General features: G+C 34.8%; 1 protein-coding gene across 1 annotated transcript in view; it reads left to right on the top strand.

Annotated features, from left to right (window-relative positions):
• The window catches only part of CPED1 (cadherin like and PC-esterase domain containing 1), a 306,287-nt gene that overhangs the window by 82,973 nt on the left and 216,974 nt on the right, over positions 1-6,340 (top strand). The gene's annotated exons all lie outside the window — the stretch shown is intronic.

Below are 6,340 nucleotides of genomic sequence, written 5' to 3'. Positions count from 1 at the left end.
GAGCAGTGAGAACACATGGACACAGGGAGGGGAGCATCACACACTGGACAGTGGGGAGTAGCGAGGTTGGGGAGGGATAACATGGGGAGAAATGCCAGATATAGGTGATGGGGGGATGGAGGCAGCAAATAACATTGTCATGTATGCACCTATGCAACAATCCTGCATGTTCTGCACATGCACCCCAGAACCTAAAGTGCAATTATATATATGTTTATGTTATCTATATATTTATATATAGATATATATTTATATATTTATTTATATATACAAAAAATCAGAAGGTATATGAGCCCTCATAGATAAAATGATAGCCTACTTTAAAAACCATCAGTGAAAGGGTTCCTCAAATTTCTTCTTTAAAACCCATTTAATGTTTAATAGTTTATGCCGCCAGAAAGTTCTTTACTGCAAAATTATAGCTTAGATCTGCATACCTTTAATTTTGTTTTGTATTAATTTGTCTCCTAATTGAATCAAGAAACTAATCTATCTTAATCCATCAGCTTTTCTATTGGGGTTTCTGCTCTCACTCCAAACATAAGCCACATTGGCCTGTCCCACTGTAAAGATTATAGTCATCTACTGTCATTTACTGAGAATTAAAATAAAATAATAAATCATAATTCAACTTTCAATTTAAGACACATGTCTAAACTAAATATGTAAATTTGCTTCTGTAGTTATTGTTTTATATAACAATTGTAACTTACATAAGCTGAGGTTTTTGTTTTTTTGTAAATTTTGGCTGGACAATTTTTAAATTGTATTAAAAAAGTAATATTTTGGGGAGAAGCAATTAAAATAATTATTTTGATTAATAAAATATTAAAAATATCCAGAAATTCCTTAGTAAAGGAAATCTGGAGAAATTATTTTTTACATTTTTACCAGATCCTACGGATTTAAAAATATATTTTTCTTTGTTGCTATTTACATTTCAGAATTGTTGATTCAGAACATTAAGTTTCTTTAGCTTTGTACTTAGCAGAATAAAATCATAAAAATGAAAAGCTGTTTATGGTCAGAAATACATTACCAGTTTTTTTAAAAACGTTCCCAAGTAATTCTTATATAAGTTTATATTTTACATTTTGCTTCTATAAAACTAAGAGGTATTTTCTATCTTCTTATGCTTCAAACATTTTTTATTCTCAAGAATATTTATAAGATTTAGGAATTTGTAGTTCTTTCCACACTCTGTCTAGTGTTTTAATTTTCTATTTATCTTTGTGACTAGCAATATAGTTTCACAGAATATACAACCTTTTAAGTGGAATTATTTCTACCATCATGTTATCTTTCTCTAGATGAAGAAAATTTTCTTACATGTGTAGCTTTAAAGAAGTGTCTACAGAATTATTTTCTGACCTAAGTTTTATAAACTGCAACTTTACTTTGTAGAGCGTTGCTGTAAAAATACCACATATAATAAACTCAATATTCACAAAATTAACATTGTATTCATTGTGAGTACTGAATATTTAATATTGAATGCAGATTAGGTAACAACATTTCATTACCTAAATATAGGATATGATTGTAAAAGTACAATAGTAAAACTAAACATAACACTATAGAATCTGATATTATATTTAAAGCCAAAATGTCCTGTGTAATTTTAAGCTATGTTTCATTTGGCAGTTAAAAACACACAAATTTTGAAACCAGAGATTTTAGCTCTGCCACCTATTCGCTATGTGACTTAAGAGTGTTTTGTTTTTTCTGTTTTTTCTAATACACAAAGTGAGGTTAAGAAGACCCATGTCACAGGTTTAATTTTAAAATTCAGGTAGATTGGATATGTGTGTATGTATAACTTAATTTGAATAAACAATGTTATATATTAGTCCTAACACATAATGCCCAAAAAATGGTAATTAGATTACCCTGAATTAGAAAAATCAAACAGCCAAAAATCTAGAGGCAAAAGGCCTCACAACACCTAATATTTTCTCCCTTTACATGATAAATTGTCACTAAGATTTTATCCTTTGGTCAAAAACTGTGAAGGGTCTAAGATTTTAGCCCCTCTCACAAGGTCACAGATCAACCTGCCACAGTTTCATGGCAGAAGATATAGATTCCGGGGTCAGAGACCAATGTCTTTTTTTATTTACAGCAATAATGGTGAGCCAACTATCAGCACATGTACCCATTCACTGAAGCCTGTTGGCCCTCCGTGTCTGTGGGTTGCATATCTGTGGATTCAACCAACCATGGATACAAATATTAGGAAAAATAATCTCACAAAATTCCAAAAAACAAAACTTGAATTTGCTGCATGCTAAATATCACACTGAATCCATGGGAATTAAGTGATGTGCAGCCATTGTATTAGGTATTATAAGTAATCGAAAGATGATTTAAAATATACAGGAAGGATCCATGGATTATATGCAAATACTACACCATGTAATATCAGGAATTTGAGCACCCATGGACTTTGGTATCCATAGCTGGGCAGTGGGGAGAGGGGGCCGTCCTAAAACCAATCAACTATACTTGGTGGTTTGCATTTCAAGAAAGGAAGCCCGAGCTTAGGAAGTTTGAATCTTTAATAATATGCAGTGAGTATGCCTACACTTTGCCCCAGAGGGAGACATTATATTTGTTATACTGGACAAAAAATAAACCTTCCTTTGCTCTGGAGTGAAGCATCATCTCTATTTTTCAAGGCTTTCCACTATATAAATATCTTTGAAAAGCTAGTTCAGAACAAATGTGTTCAGGGCCTCTGTTTGCAAAATGTGCAGAAATATAAAAGATACATAGAGCAGTGTCTCCAGCAATTTCAGAGAGGATTACCTAACAAGTCCTAGCTCTGAGGCTTAGTCATTGTATGACTCTGAGCAAGATTTAAAACCTAGTTGTACTTTGGTTTTCTTATCTCTAAAAATACAAAGTTTGGCAATGATCAATAATGCTAAGATCCCATGATTCTGCTGTGCATTTTCCCCATATAGACTTGTCAAAGACTTATCTTCAGTAGTAGGTAGAGACAGAAATGCTAAGAAAGGAGAAATGATCATGCTGGTAAATGTGGCTGGGACTCTTGCAAATGAGGCGGGACAGAGTGTTGGCTAGATGCAGAGGAGTGATTGGAGACAGCATGTAAGGCTAACACAGTCTGTTCCATTTCATAGCCAGACTGTACCTGACATTAGACTTGTGACTCACATTGAAGAGCACACATCCACGGAATTTTTACCGGCTAGCACAAAGATTTATTTTTATCTTGCCATTTAATGCTTTGCCTTCTGAAAAAAAAGTTCCATAGTTTTTAGTTGGCCCAAATTTGTTGCTAATGTTTTTTGTTGCTTTTTATTAAGTTTGCTTATTTTGATAAAAGGGATGTTCTCCCCCATATTTGGAAGACGAGTATAAAATAGAACATAAGAGAACTGTTTTGCTTGGGCTGTGATTTGTTGTTTTTGTTCTTTTTAGTACAGCTCACCATCCAAAAATTCCTGGTTAAAAGTGTGCCCAATTTTTGGCCATAACTCATTCTTTCCAGTTTTATCTTAGCTCTGAGCACTGACCTTCATGTGAAGCTTGAAATATACCTGGACTTGTATTCAAAGATAGTGTTTTAAACATGTTAGGATTTATGTCCTCATTTGAAAAGTAACATGTGAGTATGTAAAGAAAAAGGAAAATAATAGGTAAAAGATAATACCTTTTGTTGTATCAAAAACAAGATGGAGCTTTAAAAATTATAGATAGTATTTACTACCAAATATAAAATATATCTTCAAAATAATATAATTAAAATAACTTTTAAACATTGACCAATAATAGTTTTTTATTTTAGGTAGCACTGATGATTGTTCTTAATATTCCAGGTCTAATATTCTAAGCAAACTTTCAGAGAAGATTTAAGTTTGCTTGTTCTCTGTGTTCTCAAATCCTGATACCCACTCTCTGTGCATTCTGTGGACTTCTTGATGCTTCTATCATTCCAAAGAATCACACCTCTGTCCCCAACATGATTATATTCCTTATGCAAAACATTCCATCCCCAGGTAAAATTATCATCTCTTTAGTATGACTGACTTCAGCTAGGTGATAGCAGAAAGTAAGCTGATGGAACTAATTCAGACTAAATTATACCCTTACCCCAGTTGTAAGCCTCTTAGATGTATTTGCATTTTTATAAAATCAGCTTGCAAACCCAATGAATTTCTAATTGGTAGAATTTCTGGAAGTGCATTCAAATTCCCATTTAATTCTTCAGTAAGCCATCCATCCCCACAGCTTACCAAATTCATCCACTTTTCTTCATCTCTACCATGACCAGCCTAGCCCAAATTGGCATTCTCTCATATTCTTCTCACTTCCTTTCTTGCTCCTAAATAATCCAGTCCATTCCATTACCCAGGCTGTAGCCAGAGTGATCTTTCTTCAACCATTTCATAAACAACTAAATTTAGCTTATTAGATCTGCTCACACAAGTCTGTCTAGGGACTGAAACAGTACAGCCCAGATAACCAACTCTCTGTTGTTCCGACATGATCCAGGGACAGATTTTATCTAGAACAGGAACCACAAGCCCAGATGCTCACAGGGCCTTGGCATGTGACACAACAAATTTCATAACAAATTCAGAAGGTTTAGAAGCCAGATAACCTGCACCTTTTCAGTATTTGGCCTGCCATCAAATGTAGAGACTTTAACAAAAGCCATTTGGTCTCCAATAAGAAAAGAGTTGACGATAGAGGAAAAGTGCAAGGCAAGGGCAAGTGGCTTCACTGAGACCTCTTTCAGCAAGTTTGGAAACCTCTGGATAAATTGCCTCATGTTTCTTATCCATGTGAAATTCAGTAACCATTATGATTCAAATCCCATCCAGTGTTCTAGTCCTTCCCCCACTTCCTTATTCACATGCTCTCCTATACTCCTTTCCTTCAGCACATTCCCTTAGCCCTTAGTAACTTTAGCTTCCATTTTCCCTTACAAAACAGAAATTTTTCTAGCCAAGGATGACAATGAAGCCGGGTTTTCTGTTAAAACTTTCCTCTCTGGTATTGGCAGGGATTTTCAACATATCTTTGCTACTTTTTCTTACTATCATCTACTAACTTTTGAACCATTTAACTCTTTTTTAAAATTATTTCTTTTGATACAAGGTCTTATTATATTGGCTAGGCTGGCCTTAAACTCCTGGATTCAAGTGATCCTTCTGCCTCCACCTCCCAAGTGGCTGAGACTACAGGAGTGGGCCACTATGCCTGGCTCATACAACATATTTGATAAGAAACTTATCACTTCGGTTAATTTATTCCTCTCCACTTCAAATCTGTAATCATTCTTGTCAGATTCAACATCTGTAAAGATGATCTTTAATATCATCAACCTAACCTCATAGCTCTTTGAGTTTATCCATGACCTTATTTCTCTTCAGCTTCAGCCTCCCACCTCCGTAGCCCTGCTCAGTAACATGTATTACCCACAATTCTATCTCCGAAAGCTCAAATTTATTTACCAGTTTACAATCACATCCTTTTGGGCTTCCTCATTCCTTCAACACCAGCAGCCTTGGAAACTCAGAGGACATTTTTGGTACTCTTAATTCTGTCACTTTCCCCAAGTCCAACAGTCATTTTTAAAATCATAAATTCTTTGCTACCAAACCTGGACCATTTGATCTGTCAGCTGAGATAAAAACACTTGGAACATTCTTTCACACCAGCGCTTAAGCCACCCACCAATTCTATAGTCTGATTTCTCTTTTCCTACACACACACAAAATGGGAGTAAATCACACAGTGTTGCTGTTCTCTCCCCCTAGGATGCTTTCCTCACTTACTAAAATAGAAAAAATAAATCACACTAATTATGAAATTGTCAGTTAGACCACCACCACCACCAAGAAAACTTGGCTAGTGGCTGCTGAAATAGCCTCACTCAATTACCCTCTAAAATACTTAGAAATATTCATACCAAAAAATGTTAAGAACTATTCCCAGCATTTATAGCATAGAAGAATCTAGGAGAAATTTCCATGCATTCCAAGGCTGATGAAACTATATTGTAGTTCCTAATGCTCTGTTCAATTCAGTATGGGTAGAGGAATGCTGCACCTCCATATCAAGATGCATTTTAAAAGAAAAGCCAACAGAATGTGCTGTTGGTTGAGATATGGTTTGTAAAAGAAAGCCTCCCTAGAGTTTTTCCAGTCATCAGTTGAGATAGACAAATTAGACACTGAGAAATAGAGCATGAATTTGTCAGTTAACCATAGGCTTAAGAGAAGTCACATGGCAGATCACAGTTGCATTTCTTCCGAATTGAACATAGTGGTTTTAAAATGAATATATATATATATATATATATATA

This window comes from Sapajus apella, unplaced genomic scaffold, assembly GCF_009761245.1.
Source record: "Sapajus apella isolate SASKATOON/1434 unplaced genomic scaffold, GSC_monkey_1.0 scaffold7, whole genome shotgun sequence".
Lineage (NCBI taxonomy): Eukaryota > Metazoa > Chordata > Mammalia > Primates > Cebidae > Sapajus > Sapajus apella.
Note: the sequence above shows the minus strand (reverse complement) of the source record. Positions and strands in the feature narration are given on the sequence as shown.